Here is a 17,758-nt window from a genome sequence, read left to right as displayed (position 1 = left end):
AGGCCACGTGCGCGTCCGCACGCTCCCGCGGCCGATCGCGCGCGTGCACGCGCACTCCCGGCCGCGGGTTCGGTAGCCCAGGGATCAATGTATCGGGCTATGGTGCCCGATCACTGATTCCTCTCCCCCACTGAAAAAGCGACAGCTTCTCTTGGAAGCTACGCTTTTTCTGAAGCTCTGTCCCTCTAAGCGTACATTGTACGCTTAGAGTGACGTCATGTAAACAAAATCGAGATTGCCATCTTGTGGCCAAAAAGTAAAACTACAAGTAAATGGAAAAAAACATTACAATACACAAATATTTCCCCAAATAAAACTATTTATATCCCACCCTCCCAAAAATACCCACATAAAATGTTTAATAAAAAAAACAAAAAAAAAACATTACTATAAAAAAAAAAAAACACATAAATATTTACCTAAGGGTCTAAACTTTTTAAATATCTATGTAAAGATGAAATATTTCTCTCTATTTTTTTTTATAAGCTTGTAAATAGTGATGTATGCAAAACGGAAAAAATGCTCTTTTATTTCCAAATAAAATATTGTCGCGATACATTGTGATAGGGACATAATTTAAACGGTGAAATAACCGTGACATATGGGCAAATACAATACGTGGGTTTTAATTATGGAGGCATGTTTTATTTTAAAACTATAATAGCCGAAAACTGACAAATAATGAATTTTTTCATTTTTTTTCTTATTCTTACTGTTAAAATGCATTTACAGTAAGGTAGCTCTTAGCAAAATGTACCCCCCCAAAGAAAGCCTAATTGGTGGCAGAAAAAACAAGATATAGATCAGTTCATTACGATAAGTAGTGATAAAGTTATAGGCTAATGAATGGGAGGTGAACATTGCTCGGATGCATAAAGTGAAAACGAGTGAAGGTTGAACTGGTTAAAGTGAACCTAAAGTGAAGTAAAAAAAATGAGATTACCTCACCTGGGGCTTCCCTCATCCCCCTGCAGCCGATCGGTGCCCTCGCAGCCCCGCTCCGATGGTCCAGGACCCGCCGGCGAACACTTCCAGTTTGGCCGTCACCGGCCGAGAGGCATGGGACGGCCAAACCGGAAGTGTTCGCCGGCGGGTCCTGGAGCGTCAGAGCGGGGCTGCGAGGGCACCGATCGGCTGCAGGGGGCTGAGGGAAGCCCCAGGTGAGTTAATTTCATTTTTTTTTTTTACTTCACTTTAGGTTCACTTTAAAGAATTGGTGTTGTAGTTATTTACATAGGCTTGAAATGTTTTAAAGTGGTATTCTAATCTATGGTGCCATATACTTGCATAACTGGCTTTAGACCAATTTTAAATACTGGAATATCACCTCACTGTATACATTATACTGATAGTAAACTAGCTGCAGTGTGTGCTGATCCCTGCCGCGCCACCATATATGGTATAAGCTGCTACCCTGTGCAGAGGCATAGCTAGAGATCATGGGACCCAATAGCAAAATGTTGTTCCCCCCCTCCGCCCCCCAACAAGAGAAAAAGGTATGCTTGTGCCCTGGGGACTCTTTTTGCCCTTAATGGAAACAAGCCCTGAAGCAGACCTGGTTTTGTTGTTAGGGCTGCTTCACACAGGCGTCTGCCCTGCTTTCGGTGGCTTTCAGTTGCGGTCTGATTTTTTGTCCCCACAGAGGGACATTAGCCATGGCGGTTAACCATCCCAGGGAAAATTGGGATCTGAATGCCGCATTTGCGCAAACGCCAGTAAAAGCCTGGTACAAACGCTCCAATTCACTTGAATGGGAGCGTTTAACGCTGAGTCTCAAACGCCAGCAGCAAACGCTGGGCACACGATCGTGTGAAACAGCCCTTAGCCACAACCCCCTTTTTTGTGTGCAAAAAAGCCCCCTAAAAAACTGCCATGGCAGTTTTCTGCTTTTGCAAAGACTGCCAAGAGATTTTGTCATCGTTGGGTGGGAGGATCCTCATAGTGTATTGGGTTGGCAGTGTCATTCTGGCCCATACACAATTAACTTTTTCTCCTGAGTTTTTTCTAGTTAATATTTTCACGATTTGTCAATAAAATGCTTTTTTAATCATAAGCAAGCAAGAACATATTTAAATTCATTTTTCAAAACTCGGGAGAAAAAGTGACTTGCATATGGACCCTTGGCTCTCTGGAATTTACAGTTCAGGTCCACTTTAAAGAACCACTATAGTGAAAAGTATAGTTCTGACAGAACCGACATGTTTTGGACTAGTCCATCTCCTCTTGGGGATTCTCGGGTTTTCTTTGTTTTCAAAAGCATTTCCTGAATGGCAGTTGCTAAGTCTAAGTGCCAAACTAGTAACTTACCATCCAGCCTCCCTACTCACTTGCACACTATTTTTTTCAAACTTTTCAAAAGCGTTTCCTAAATTGCAGTTGCTAACAAAGAAAACCCTGAGAATCCCCCAAGAGGAGATGGACTAGTCCAAAATCCGTCGGTTCTGTCAGATGTTAACTGCTTACTTTTTTTGTTGGCATGGTCCTTTAAGGAGAATAGGCTTCCAACTTCTGCCAGCCAGGTAAACAGAAAGGAAGTGCTCAGTCAGTAAGTACATTGTGTACTTTAGAACTGCGCTCAGCGATGCATTTTTGATTGACGATTAATCTATAGATGATGGAGGCTCTTCCGTTCTGAATGTCACTCATAGCAGGAGTCTCCTTTCATGGTTTTGCGTGACAGCCGCTGCGTCGGGGAACCTAATTCATCAATGTCACTAACTGTGAACGTCTCTGGCAGCTAATAGGACAGAACAGTCACCATAGACCAGCACGGCGAGCTCAGCACGCAACATACCGTCAGCCCTCACTAATCAGGATGCGCTTAATTGGCAGCAGGTAGGAGCCGCTTGGAGGGAACATGATGAACAGAAAGGTCTAATCACCGCGTGTCTTTGGTGTCGAGTCACATGTCAGCGGCAGCGGGATGCAAAGTGATGGTAAAGCAATTTCCTCGGGTAATGGTGACTGGAAACAGAGTATTTACCTTCCTCAATGAGATGTTTGGCATTTTTTTTCCCGCCGGGTAAAAGAAAACCTTTTAGAGATTTTAGTGTTCGTTAACAAAAAAAAATCTTATCCCGTCCCGACATCATGGCTAAGTCTGTCTACATGCCAGTTTTGCAGCAAGCATCGATGTTTAGTGATGAGCATAAATTCCACAGAGACGTCATTTCGCATCAAAATTTGCGATTACGATGCAAAATCATAATGCAAATTTTACAGGAATCGTAATTCATTTCATCTGTACTTGTAATCATTTGCAATTTCGCATACATTTTCATGTAATTTTTGTGTAATTTTGTGCCGATTTTAGAGGTTAATAGCAAAGCCCCCCCATACATGCTATATACATATTTCAAGGAGAATAGTGGGTGCAAGACAAAAAAAAGACCTTGTAAATCATAATTACGTTGTTCCTTCAGTACTTGTGTACTCTAAATATTGCCCACTGACTTCCTACTAAATTGCCCAAGCCTGACTGCCGCCTGTCCTGACTTCTCACTAAATCCTGCCCAAGCCTGACTGCCACCTGTCCTGACTTCTCACTAAATACTGCCCAAGCCTGACTGCTGCCTGTCCTGACTTTTCACTAAATACTGCCCAAGCCTGACTGCCACCTGTCCTGACTTCTCACTAAATCCTGCCCAAGCCTGACTGCCGCCTGTCCTGACTTCTCACTAAATCCTGCCCAAGCCTGACTGCCACCAGTCCTAACATCTCACTAAATTGTCCAAGCCTGACTGCCACCTGTCCTAACATCTCACTAAATACTGCCCAAGCCTGACTGCCGCCTGTCCTGACTTCTCACTAAATACTGCCCAAGCCTGACTGCTGCCTGTCCTGACTTTTCACTAAATACTGCCCAAGCCTGACTGCCACCTGTCCTGACTTCTCACTAAATCCTGCCCAAGCCTGACTGCCGCCTGTCCTGACTTCTCACTAAATCCTGCCCAAGCCTGACTGCCACCAGTCTTAACATCTCACTAAATTGTCCAAGCCTGACTGCCACCTGTCCTAACATCTCACTAAATACTGCCCAAGCCTGACTGCCGCCTGTCCTGACTTCTCACTAAATACTGCCCAAGCCTGACTGCCGCCTGTCCTGACTTCTCACTAAATCCTGCCCAAGCCTGACTGCCGCCTGTCCTGACTTCTCACTAAATACTGCCCAAGCCTGACTGCTGCCTGTCCTGACTTCTCACTAAATACTGCCCAAGCCTGACTGCCACCAGTCCTAATATCTCACTAAATCCTGCCCAAGCCTGACTGCGGCCTGTCCTGACTTTTCACTAAATACTGCCCAAGCCTGACTGCCACCTGTCCTGACTTCTCACTAAATCCTGCCCAAGCCTGACTGCCGCCTGTCCTGACTTCTCACTAAATCCTGCCCAAGCCTGACTGCCACCAGTCCTAACATCTCACTAAATTGTCCAAGCCTGACTGCCACCTGTCCTAACATCTCACTAAATACTGCCCAAGCCTGACTGCCGCCTGTCCTGACTTCTCACTAAATACTGCCCAAGCCTGACTGCCGCCTGTCCTGACTTCTCACTAAATCCTGCCCAAGCCTGACTGCCGCCTGTCCTGACTTCTCACTAAATACTGCCCAAGCCTGACTGCTGCCTGTCCTGACTTCTCACTAAATACTGCCCAAGCCTGACTGCCACCAGTCCTAATATCTCACTAAATCCTGCCCAAGCCTGACTGCGGCCTCTTGCACACTGCATGCATTTCAGATTCCGATTCCGCTTTTTAATCTGTTTTTACATCCGATTCCGATTCAGATTTTTAATCTTAACTGCATGCTGCGTTTTTTGATCCGTTTTTCTGTTGAATGTATTCAAGGAAAATCGGAATCGGAAACGGAATCGGAATCGGAAAACGGATTTGCAGTGTGCAGGGAGCCTGCCACCTGTCCTAAATTCTCACTAAATACTGCCCAAGTCTGACTGCCACCAGTCCTAACATCTCACTAAATCCTGCCCAAGCCTGACTGCCACCTGTCCTGACTTCTCACTAAATACTGCCCAAGCCTGACTGCCACCTGTCCTGACTTCTCACTAAATCCTGCCCAAGCCTGACTGCCACCTGTCCTGACTTCTCACTAAATACTGCCCAAGCCTGACTGCCACCTGTCCTGACTTCTCACTAAATACTGCCCAAGCCTGACTGCCACCTGTCCTGACTTCTCACTAAATACTACCCAAGCCTGACTACAGCGTGTCCTGACTTCTGCCATAATAATGTTGAATCATGACTGCCACCTATCCTGAGTTTTGCCTAAGTAATGTCCAATCCTGATTGCTGATATTCCTACTGACTTCTGCCTACATTCTGATTAAACCTGCCAGAGATTGTAGTGTTCATTAAAGAGACACTGAAGCGAAAAAAAATGATGATATTATGATTTGTATGTGTAGCACAGCTAAGAAATAAAACATTAAGATCAGATACATCAGTGTAATTGTTTCCAGTACAGGAAGAGTTGAGAAACTCCAGTTGTTATCTCTATGCAAACAAGCCATTAAGCTCTCCAACTAAGGGCTGGTTCAGACGGGCGTTTTTGTGGCGTTTAACGCAGCGTTTCAGACGCAGCGTTTTTTGGGATCTACTGCCATCCCATGCAAGTGAATGGGAGCGTTTAGAGCTGGCTTTTGCAGGCTTTCATGAAAGCCTGGCAGTAGATCCCAGCGTTGCGTCTAGTCTCAAAAGCAACATGCTGCTTTCAGAGGCAGTAAACGCGAGGAAACAATAGCAGAGACCAGAACTGCTAGCCTTGAACGCTTTTCAAAAGCTTTCAAAAGCTAGCTTTTAAACGCTGGCGTTTAAACGCTGGCGTTTGAACGCAATGCCAAGCAAAAGCTCAGCAGACGCCCGTGTGAACCAGCCCTAAGTTAGTCAGGGCTGTTATCTGACTTTTATTATCTCAACTGTTCCTGGACTATTTACTTTTCCTCTGCTAGAGGAGAGGTCATTACTTCACAGACTGCTCTGAAAGACTCATTTTGAATGCTGAGTGTTGTGTAATCTGCACATATTATAGAATGATGCAATGTTAGAAAAAACATTATATACCTGAAAATAAAAGTATGAGAATATTTTCTTTGCTGCTAATCTTCTAGTAATTATTCATAGTACACAACACAACCAATTCACTATATCATATTTTTTTTTTCGCTTCAGTGTCTCTTTAACAAAAGACTGCCACCCTTCATGACTGCTGCCTAAATACTGCCCAATCCTGACTGCCACCCTTCCTGACTCCTACCTAAATACTGCCCAATCCTGACTGCTGACATTTCTGACTCCTGACTTATTATTATTATTATTTATTGTATTTATATAGCGCCAACATATTACGCAGCGCTGACTGACTGACTTCTTAAATACTGCCCATGCCGGATTGCCACCTGCTCTGACATCTGCTTGTGTTGACCTTGCCTGTTCTTCACAGTCTCCTTTGCATCATCTGCCACGTCAGGAACTCTTTCCACTGTTCTTGTTGCCACTAATGCGATGAACTTGAGGACCGTGATCTGGTGGAATGTTGCAGCAAATACATTTGACAGCCTCTAGGGTGGTGTTATACTTACAAGCCGCAGCTCCGTAGATGGCATCTCACGCTCTCCGTGTGCACGCTGCTGGCTGTGGTTTGTTGATTGTGGCGTTAGGTGTCACGTACGCTTGCACAGTGCCTTGGCGTATGATTGTGCGCAAGCACATGTGTCCGGTTTTCAAGCCAAACGGGCTATAAAAGGCCAGCCCTCCCAAACGGTCAGTGCTGTTCATTCTGACAGCTGAGTGGTTGCTCTAGCCGTACGCTCCCAGCCAGTCTTCCTGTTTGGTGCTGATTCTCGTTCTGACCCAGCCTGTCTCTGACTGTCTTTGATCTGCACCCCTTGTCTGACTTGGATTGTTACCTGGATTCTGCTGCTGTCTGCTGCCTGCCCTTGACTCGGATTGTTACCTGGATTCAGGGGTGAGCCTGGGGTGCCTGGCACCTGGGTGCAAGATTTTCTCTGGCGCCTATGGGAGTGGTTAAATTAACCACGCCCAACCACATAACCACACCCATGTCCTTCCTAATCACACCCACACCTTCCACCTCTTTACGCATGCATGTGATACCCCATTCCTACCCCTCTTCCATGGACTTGCTCCTGGCTGGCTTTGGCTTCCTGCGAGTCTGCTAGTCTCTGGACTGACTCAGGCTGAGAGGCTCTGCGAGTGCGACGCAGTCACACACTGCTTATTTATGGCTGCCTGCGGCCACCCTGCTCTCGCTCGCTGACGTCGGCTCCTCCCCCCTGCCAAGCCCAAGGTGGGCTGCCTGTGTCGTTCCCGTTGCGCCACACAGCCTGCCAGTGTTGCCAACCTTTCACGTTATTTTTTACTGACAAATACCTAAAAATTTACTGACAAAAGATTATTTTTACTGATAAAAATTCTCCACTAAATGCACATAAGAGACAGCTTTTCCCCATGTAAATGCACATAACGAGAGACAGCTTTTCCCTATGTAAATGCACATAACGAGAGACTGCTTTTCCCCATGTAAATGCACATAACGAGAGACTGCTTTTCCCCATGTAAATGCACATAACAAGAGACTGCTTTTCAAAAGCAAATGCACATAACAAGAGACTGCTTTTCACCAGCAAATGCACATAACAAGAGACTGCTTTTCACCAGCAAATGCACATAACAAGAGACTGCTTTTCACCAGCAAATGCACATAACAAGAGACTGCTTTTCACCAGCAAATGCACATAACAAGAGACTGCTTTTCACCAGCAAATGCACATAACAAGAGACTGCTTTTCACCAGCAAATGCACATAATGACAAACAGCCAGTGTCCCCGGGATATGTAGCCAGGGGGTATATGTGCCCGGGATATGTAGCCAGGGGGTATATGTGCCCGGGATATGTAGCCAGGGGGTATATGTGCCCGGGATATGTAGCCAGGGGGTATATGTGCCCGGGATATGTAGCCAGGGGGTATATGTGCCCGGGATATGTAGCCAGGGGGTATATGTGCCCAGGATAGGTAGCCAGGGGGTATATGTGCCCGGGATAGGTAGCCAGGGGGTATATGTGCCCGGGATAGGTAGCCAGGGGGTATATGTGCCCGGGATAGGTAGCCAGGGGGTATCTGTGCCCGGGATAGGTAGCCAGGGGGTATATGTGCCCGGGATAGGTAGCCAGGGGGTATATGTGCCCGGGATAGGTAGCCAGGGGGTATATGTGCCCGGGATAGGTAGCCAGGGGGTATATGTGCCCGGGATAGGTAGCCAGGGGGTATATGTGCCCGGGATAGGTAGCCAGGGGGTATATGTGCCCGGGATAGGTAGCCAGGGGGTATATGTGCCCGGGATAGGTAGCCAGGTGGTATATGTGCCCGGGATAGGTAGCCAGGGGGTATATGTGCCCGGGATAGGTAGCCAGGGGGTATATGTGCCCAGGATAGGTAGCCAGGGGGTATATGTGCCCAGGAAAGGTAGCCAGGGGGTATATGTGCCCAGGATTTGTAGCCAGGGGGTATATGTGCCCAGGATAGGTAGCCAGGGGGTATATGTGCCCAGGATAGGTAGCCAGGGGGTATATGTGTCCAGGATAGGTAGCCAGGGGGTATATGTGCCCAGGATAGGTAGCCAGGGGGTATATGTGCCCAGGATAGGTAGCCAGGGGGTATATGTGCCCAGGATAGGTAGCCAGGGGGTATATGTGCCCAGGATAGGTAGCCAGGGGGTATATGTGCCCAGGATAGGTAGCCAGGGGGTATATGTGCCCAGGATAGGTAGCCAGGGGGTATATGTGCCCAGGATAGGTAGCCAGGGGGTATATGTGTCCAGGATAGGTAGCCAGGGGGTATATGTGCCCAGGATAGGTAGCCAGGGGGTATATGTGTCCAGGATAGGTAGCCAGGGGGTATATGTGCCCAGGATAGGTAGCCAGGGGGTATATGTGCCCAGGATAGGTAGCCAGGGGGTATATGTGCCCAGGATAGGTAGCCAGGGGGTATATGTGCCCAGGATAGGTAGCCAGGGGGTATATGTGCCCAGGATAGGTAGCCAGGGGGTATATGTGCCCAGGATAGGTAGACAGGGGGTATATGTGCCCAGGATAGGTAACCAGGGGGTATATGTGCCCAGGATAGGTAGCCAGGGGGTATTATGTGCCCAGGATAGGTAGCCAGGGGGTATTATGTGCCCAGGATAGGTAGCCAGGGGGTAATATGTGCCCAGGATAGGTAGCCAGAGGGTAATATGTGCCCAGGATAGGTAGCCAGGGGGTAATATGTGCCCAGGATAGGTAGCCAGGGGGTATTATGTGCCCAGGATAGGTAGCCAGGGGGTAATATGTGCCCAGGATAGGTAGCCAGGGGGTAATATGTGCCCAGGATAGGTAGCCAGGGGGTAATATGTGCCCAGGATAGGTAGCCAGGGGGTATAGGGTCCCCGTTTAGGTAGTGACAGGAGCGCACCCAACCCTCCCCTCCCGCCGCTGCTGCCTCTGCCGCCGCCGCCGCCGCTCCCCCCTCACCTTGCAGCAGCTTCAGACCTCAATCAGCGGGCGACCCGACCAGTAAGAAGGCGCCAGGCGCACCCGCTCTATATGCGGAAGTGATGTCAGTGCGGCGTGCTAGGTCCTAGCGCCCGCCCGCCTGATCGAGGTCTGACGCGGCGCCGGCGGCTAGAGGGAGGGAGGGAGGGAGGGAGCGAGCGGCGGCCACAGGGGGAGAGTGGCGGCCGGGCGGCGCCTCTCAGAGGCAGGCGCCTGGGTGCCTTGCACCCGCAGCACCCGCCCAGGCTCGGCCCTGCCTGGATTCTACTACTGTCTGCTGCGTGCCCCTGACTCGGATTGTTACCTGGATTCTGCTACTGTCTGCTGCCTGCCCCTGACTCGGATTGTACCTGGATTCTGCTACTGTCTGCTGCCTGCCCCTGACTGATTGTTACCTGGATTCTGCTACTGTCTTCAGTCTGCCCCTGACTCAGATTGTACCTGGATTCTGCTACTGTCTGTTGCCTGCCCCTGACTTGGATTGTTACCTGGATTCTGCTACTGTCTTCTGTCTGTCCCTGACTCAGATTGTACCTGGATTCTGCTTCTGTCTACTGCCTGCCCCTGACTCGGATTTTACCTGGATTCTGCTACTTTCCTTTGCCTGTCCCTGATTCAGATTTTACCTGGATTCTGCTACTGTCTGTTGCCTGCTCCTGACTCGGATTGGATTCTGCTACTGTCTGCTGCCTGCCCCTGACTCGGATTGTTACCTGGATTCTGCTATTGTCTGCCACCTGTCTCTGACCCGGATTGTTCTTGGATTCTGATACTCATCTGCAGTCTCAACATCGAGGTATCGCTGTTCTCTCGACCACTTCATGAGGCTATCTCAGTTGTGACCTGGTTGGCACTAGACTGCAAAGTCCATCATCCCTTGTGGGGTGCGCTGGTTAAAATCTGTATTCAGTCACTTAGATTCCATATCTGGGTAACCCCTTGGGCTTAGTGGAAGGGTCAACAGTGTCCAAACGAAGACCTAACAGGCAGCTGCTCCATTGTCGCTGGTGGGTGCTATGGTGGAGAGCAAAAAGTCACCTCAGCTTCGTGCAGCAATTTAGTCCACAACATGCTCTGCCAGTAATCTGGTCCAAAAGACACAATGAGATGTAGGTGTACCTATGGCACAAATCCTGTTTAGTCGTACTGCATATAGAATCCCATATTCTTACTTTTTGTGTTTGGATTTGGATAGATTGTAATATGCTTTTATGAATATACACTCCTACTTTTCATACCCCTTTATTTTTAATTTTTAATAATATTCATGTATTCATTGTCAGCATCTTTCATGGCACTGTGCAGATAAAATCATGCTTCAGTTAAAATTTACCACAAGGTGGCGATGGTCACTCAGAAGTTAGTGTTTGTTTATTTTCCTCATCTCTGAAGTCACTGTAATACTAAATTTCTTGGCCACCAAGGACAGAAAGGGGGCGGGGCCAAAGCTGTAAGTTGTTTTTTTTGTTTTTTTTTTAAATAAAGGAAACTGCGGATATCATGATTTGTTGTAACATATAAAGTTAGTGTTACTGACACTAAGTTTAAATTATCCTAGAGGTTTAAAGCAGACCTGAACTCAGAGCTTCCTCTCTGCTCTAAAAGATAAGCAACAGCTTAATAACCTTTAAAGAAAAAACATTTCTTTGTTCCAGCTTACAGAATTCCTACAATAAATCTGCAGTGTGTCTACTTCCAGCTTTCATGGAAGCAGACATAGGGTTAACATCCTGTGTTTACATAATAGCTGTGTCAGCATAGGAATGTTGAATTACTGTGCTGAAACAGCTGAGAGATCAAATTACACTTGTGATAACTTGAAGATGAGGGGAGGCTCTTCTCTCAAAAAACATACAAGGTGGATTTCTCTCCATTTTCCTTGCGTCCTGTGCAAGAGTTCAGGTCCTCGTTAACTGTGCTCTCATAGGAAATTAAGAAAATAAACTGACTTTTTAGTTCCCTTTTTAAGTGCAGAAAGAAAGTGGTTTTACAGTAGTCCAGATCCTGTATGATATGCGATATAGGATGACATCTGTAATAATGGCATTTGTAGGGAATCTGCTCTGTACATAGAACAGGACAGAAGAAGCCTCCTGAGATAAGTTCTCCTGCTCAGGCCATCTCCCCTCCAGCAGATGAGGACTGGTGAAGGTCACAGAATGTCATCCTGCACCTTGCTTATCTGGAAATCAGAATTGCAGGAGGGCAGGAGAGGTGGAAAGACAGCCAGTCAGGCACAATCACATCAGATGTGTGCAATCCTGAGACCTTTTCAAGAAATATACATTTATCTTCTGGCCAGGGCCGGTTTAAGAAACAATGGGGCCCCAGGGCAAAATAAACCTGGGGGGCCCCCCAACAGATACCCCGGAACAAAAATCGGCATTAAGGGACCTTTTTTGCAGCTGGTATAGTCAGGGTGTGAAGTCCCAATCGGTCGGAGCTCCACATTCTGGCTATCCCAGCCTGCATGGGGGACAAGGGGTTAAAAAGTTTCAGGAGGGGGGACCCCACATAATTTTTTTTTAAAAAATTCCCACACTCTGAACATACAACTAAAAATTGGGAAAATAGGAATAAATGCCAGGGATCTTCATACAGCCATATTGCGGCTGTATAGCGATCCCTGGCCAAAGCGCTGCGGCTGCGTATAGACCCCCTGGAAACCCCGTCAGGAAATTTATTGCTGTTTCTTTTGATGCATGTAAAATGACACTACCGTTAGGTTTGCTACTAAAAGTGACATTTACCGCATTTAAAAGTATACTTTTTTCCTTCGAAACTTTAAAATCGATTTTCTCAAAAACTATAAGGTCTTATTGAAAAACAGGGTTTTCCTCTTATTCCCAATGATCTCCTTAACATATCCTGCACATGTAGGATTTCTAGCATTTAAGGTGGTTTTGCTATTAACCGTCAAAGTCGGCAGGTTTTTAAATGTGTATTTTTTTTCCTTTGAAACTTTAAAATCGATTTTCTCAAAAACTATAAGGTCTTTTTAAAAAAATCTTTTTTCCTCTTGTAGCCACTGTGGGCCCCTACAGGCTCTAGGGCCCTGGGGCAATTGCCTCTCAGTTTCACTTTGTGAGTCGGCAAGTCACTGCGCAGCCCTTGCCGTGCGCGTCCTCGCTCCCACTCATGGCGCTGGGAGCAACTTGCGCTGGCGCAGTACAAGGTTGTCTCGTAACGCGCCTGTGCAGGACACTCCCTGCGAAGCGAGCAGGAGCGAGGCTGCGCAGGGCCGCGCAGGCGCAGTAGCCGTCGCCTTGTAAGTCGGCGATGAAGAAGCAGAGCAACGGCGGGGGAATGGAGGATACTTTGGTAATATCACGCGCACAGGGAGGCTGCAGGGGGCTGGCAGAAGCCACAGGTAAGTGAAACTTCAGGTCCACTTTAATTATATGTAGGTCTCTCAGAGAAGCAGCTGTGAAATGAAAATAAGTACTCCCATAACATCATTATATGGATTTAGTGCAGAATAACTGCAGGACGAGGCCGCAGAACACGAGTCGCGGATCCATTTCTCCCGAGATTCTCCTCGTTCCATGCCGGCCAGAAATCTCGGCCCAGCCACTTCTCCAGCAGAGCAGGCAGTTAATAGCGAGTGGCGAGGATTTACTCTTCCCATTATGCGATGCGCCAGCGTTACTCTTACCCAGAGAGCCCTTACCGCTCGTCCTCCAGGAGAATACGATCACAAGGACATGGCGGTTTAATTAAAAGCACAGCTCGAGTCACAGTCATAAAAATGCCATGCAATGGCTCAGTAATCGGACTGTTCCCGTGCTCCCCTTTTCACGTGAAGTGAGTGATTGTTATGACGTGATCAGAAGCTGCTGCGTACAGTGAATTAGTGTCATGCTCTGCGGATAGGTAGCTGCTCCTGCTTAGTTTGCATCATCCTGCTGTTCATATTGCAAGGGGAGGGGCACAGACTCTCTGTGAAGGTTGCAGCCTGTAGTACAGACAGTCTGTGCCTGCGGTGAAGGAAGCGGACATTGTCTGGGCTCCTCCTGAAAAGGTATATTACACCTACTGGATATCAGCTACTCAAGGAACTTCTACACAGATAAAAACCAGCCCAGCGAGTGCCTTCATCAGTCTTGGAAACCTTTGTACCTGGACTGGAGTTTTATAAATCTTTGGATCAATTTCTGACTGAAACTGGTCAAATGGAATGGGAATGGCGGAAAATCTCAGTTGCAAGGGCTCCATGCCTCCATCGGGTAATGGAGTTCAATCACCACGACCGATGAATCCAAGGGACCCCCGACCGGCGTCCATCCAAGTGTATAAGTGTTCCCCCGGCCCCTATTGTGCCTGTGTGCAGTGTTAAAGGCTCACCTGTCTGCTGGAGTGCCTACTAGCCTCCTCCGCTGTACGGCATCACCACGAGTGCCTGTACCGCGTCACTGGGTGCAAGTAGGGCATCACAACATTCGTCTGTATCTCATGGAACATGGGTGGGTGTGTGTGTGGGGGGGGGGGGGCTTATGACACGTAGCTCCTATGTCCAAAAATGCTGTCGACGTGGCCGATTCCGCACGCTCCCACGCTCGTTCTCGAAGCTGCACATTAGGCCTGGAGATCAATGAATGGGAATGCAGGTGCACCTTGTCAATGTCAATGATCGCGGCATCAATGAGATGCCTGCGGTCATTTGTAAACACTGTAATTACACTTACACTCATTACTTCCTGTTTTGTGTGCTAAAAGCAGGCGCAGGAAGCTAATAACTGAGGACATCTTGTGGCCAAGTAGTAAAATTACACTTACATACATTTATTTAAATAAACAGACATTCACAGAATGTAAAATTAACTCCTTACTTCCCACACTCACCCAAAAATACTCAAATAAAACTTTAATTAGTTTTTAATTACTTTAATTACAACTTTAATTACAATTAAAATAAAAAAACATAGTTACCTTAGGGTATGAAATTTTTTAATATGTGTCAAGAGGGTATATTACTATTATTTTGTAATCATTGGCTTGTAAATAGTGTTGGATGCAAATGGTGTAATAACCGGGACAAATGGTCAAATAAGATACGTTGGTTTTAATTAGGGTAGCATGTATTATTTTAAAACTATAATGGCCGAAAACTAGAAATATTGATTTTTTCCACTTTTTTCTTAATATTCCCATTAAAATGCATTTAGAAAAAGATTCTTAGCAAAATGTACCACACAAAAAAAAGCCTAATTGGTGGCAGAAAAAAACAAGATATAGATCATTTAGTTATGATAAGTAGTGATAAAGTTATTGGTGAATGAATGGAAGCAATACTGAAATGTAAAAATTGCTCGGAAACGTACTTCTTATGTGTACACGTATTTTAAATTATTCCATTTTTTTAGTGATCCTTTAAGAAAATTTGTATATTAACTATTTAGCAGCCAATTTATTTAGAGGCTCCAGGTCAATTTATTTTGGCACATTTTTATTTCCTACTTGTTACATTTCCTAGCTTCTAATTAGTATTGCTTTAATGTGTATTTATGGCCCCTTGTCACATTAGGGGGCAGTGTGAGACAATAACAGAGGACTTCTGCTTTCAGTTTCTTTATTTTCTGCTAGCAGAGAGACATCAAAGCATTCCAAGAATTTACAGCACAACGAGTTCTGCTGACTGAGGTCAAATGAAGTGCAAACAAGATGGCTCGATTGAAGCTGCTAATGGGTTAAATGGTATTATTTAGACACATATTTTTGGCATGGCATATTTATCTTTTGATTAAGGATCCACATGGGGACAAGAGGAGTGGGGAAGTTCTACCTAATTTGTCCTGAGGTTTCAGCAAATGGTAGATTCCTGCTTACAGTGTACCAGAGACCTACATACCTGGGGCTTCATCCAGCCCCCTCCGGCCTGATCGCTCCCACACCATCCTTTTCTCCCTCTCCATCCTCCCGGTAGTGGCCCCTGGAAAATCCATAAGTCAGGGCCCGGCGTGGTCCCCTGTCTTGCTCCCTTCGCCGGGAGCGTTCTGTGCCTGCGCAATAGTGCGGAACGCTCCAGGCGTCGTGAACATAGCGGGAGCGCTTGCGGCCTGGCCGCGCATGGGTAATTGGTTCCGAATCTGAGGACTTTCTGAGGTCAGTTGTGGAAGAACAGGGAATGGAGAAGAGGACGCCTTGGGAGCGATCAGACTGGAGGGGGCTGGAGGAAGCACCAGGTATGTATATTTTAGTGCTGTGGCCCCATCTTAGGGTCACTTTAAAGCAAACCTAAAGCAAAAATAAACTTATGAGATAATGATTTGTATGTGAAGTACAGCTAAGAAATACAATTAGTACATTAGAACATTAGTAGCAAAGAAAAATAGTCTCATGTTGTTTTCCAGTACAGGAAGAGTTAAAAAAAAACTTCAGTTGTTATCTATGCAAAAGAGCTTCTCAGAGCTATTGAACCCACTGGGTTCTGTTTTCTGTATCACTAAAGTCAATGGGAATTGATAAAAAAAAGTGTTGGCTCCCCCGTAGCAGTATTCCACCAATTTGGACAACTCCTGCTCTCTCTGCCCCCGAAGGGAGGCTTCAGAAGTCTTTAGGAGCATGGGCCGCTCCATCCTGCGCAAGTGCCCTCTCTCGTGCGTACGCAGTATGGAGCCGCCTAGGACTCGGCTCCTATAGACTTCCTAAGACCCTCGCTGTGGGGGATTCAAATGGGGGAGCCAGCGATTAATGGAGGGGGAGGGGAGCTGGAAGGCTCTAGGACCCAGAGCCTCCCCTATCCTAAGGTATGTATCTGGCTGTTTTTTATTTTTTTAAATTGAATTTAAAGAGACAAGAAACAATGAGAGACAACTTGCGATAAGGTTTTACTGTAGGAAAGTTCAAAGGGTCATTATTTCTGCTTTGTTTTATAGCTTAAAAGACAGAGTGGGGTTTCTAGACTGCAAATATGACAGAATGATGCAATGTTATATATGTATAAAAAAGATATAACTGAAAATAAAAAATATGAGACTCTTTTCTGTGCTACCAATGTTCTATTCCTAATCCGTACTATACATACAATTCATTATATAATAAGTTTATTTGTGCTTCAGGTCGGTTTTAATATTTAGACAGCATCAAAGGCTTGCTCTAAGTTATGTGTGCAGAGAGAAATGGATACACTTGGCTTGGATAGATATATTGATAGAGGTATAGTACTTAGGCGGGTGAGAGAAAGAATGCTTCAACTGAACATTTGCAAACATTGTGATTTTTTGTTTTGTTTTTACCGATCTGCGAAAAGGAATGCAAAGAACGAGGGACCAATATTTGTGAAAGGAGAACGATTTTAGATTGTGGACACCGAGAAGGAATCCCAGGAACGTGCTATAAGACTGAACAGGTTTAAAGATCGTGCAGACTTTGCCGCATGACAGGAAAAGAACAAAGGAAACAACAGAAATAGAACAAGACAAGATTAAAGGGATCAAAGGTAAGAAGTTTCAGAGGGAGGTGGAGGATGTTGCAAGTGGGGCAGATATTGAGCTGTATCCAAAAGGTTTAGAAATAGGAGACCTAGTCAAAGTGTGAGCAGTGACGGGTTTCTGGAATGGCCACAAAGGCCCGGGCTTTGGGAGGCTGCAGCCCAACGTGGCACCTGGGAAGGAAATAGGGGCTGCTACACATGAAAGAGAAGGCTGTGAATGATGGGGAGCCACACATAAGAAAGGAAAGCGGATGCCCAAGGAAGCTGTACATGAAAGAAAGTGGCTACAATACATGGATGATCATGATACACATAGAAGGGGAGAGGGGGGTAGCTACATGTGAAATGGGAGGGGCACTGCTGCACATGGAGAGGGAACCCCAACATACTTGGCTAAAGGGTGGAAAAAGTACAAATCTGGCCTTGAGTGTGAACTGGGGTAACATTTCTGAAGCAAAGGGGTAGCAAGAGGGTGATCAACTCCTGCAGCTACAGGGGTGGGGGGTGGGCAAGGGCTATGGGGGGCACAAACTCCTCACTCTTTCTTTCAGATATTGGACCACCTGTCCAGAGCAGGTGGTGTTGTGGGTGGGGAGAGTCATGGAGGTTAAAGGGGCGCTATGGCGAAAAATTATACAATTTAAAATATGTGCAAACATAGACACCAGCGGTTCTGGATGCTTGCTTGGCTTAACAAGGGTGAAATAGGATAATTTGCATATTTAGTAGTAGTGCATTGTGGGTAACCACAAATGTTCAC

At 46.4% G+C, this 17,758-nt stretch overlaps 1 long non-coding RNA gene across 2 annotated transcripts; it reads left to right on the top strand.

Annotated features, from left to right (window-relative positions):
- The first annotated feature begins 2,738 nt into the window (after window positions 1-2,738).
- On the top strand, window positions 2,739-16,999 carry LOC137541094 (uncharacterized). 2 transcript variants are annotated; one of them, XR_011025080.1, is made up of 3 exons: window positions 2,739-2,835; window positions 15,153-15,260; window positions 16,816-16,999. It is a non-coding gene; the product is annotated as an uncharacterized lncRNA (long non-coding RNA). The 2 variants fall into 2 exon arrangements; XR_011025081.1 differs by having other exon boundaries at window positions 15,150-15,260.
- The last annotated feature ends 759 nt before the right edge of the window (window positions 17,000-17,758 follow it).

Source organism: Hyperolius riggenbachi, chromosome 12 (assembly GCF_040937935.1).
Source record: "Hyperolius riggenbachi isolate aHypRig1 chromosome 12, aHypRig1.pri, whole genome shotgun sequence".
NCBI lineage: Eukaryota > Metazoa > Chordata > Amphibia > Anura > Hyperoliidae > Hyperolius > Hyperolius riggenbachi.
This window is presented reverse-complemented; position numbering and strand designations above follow the sequence as displayed.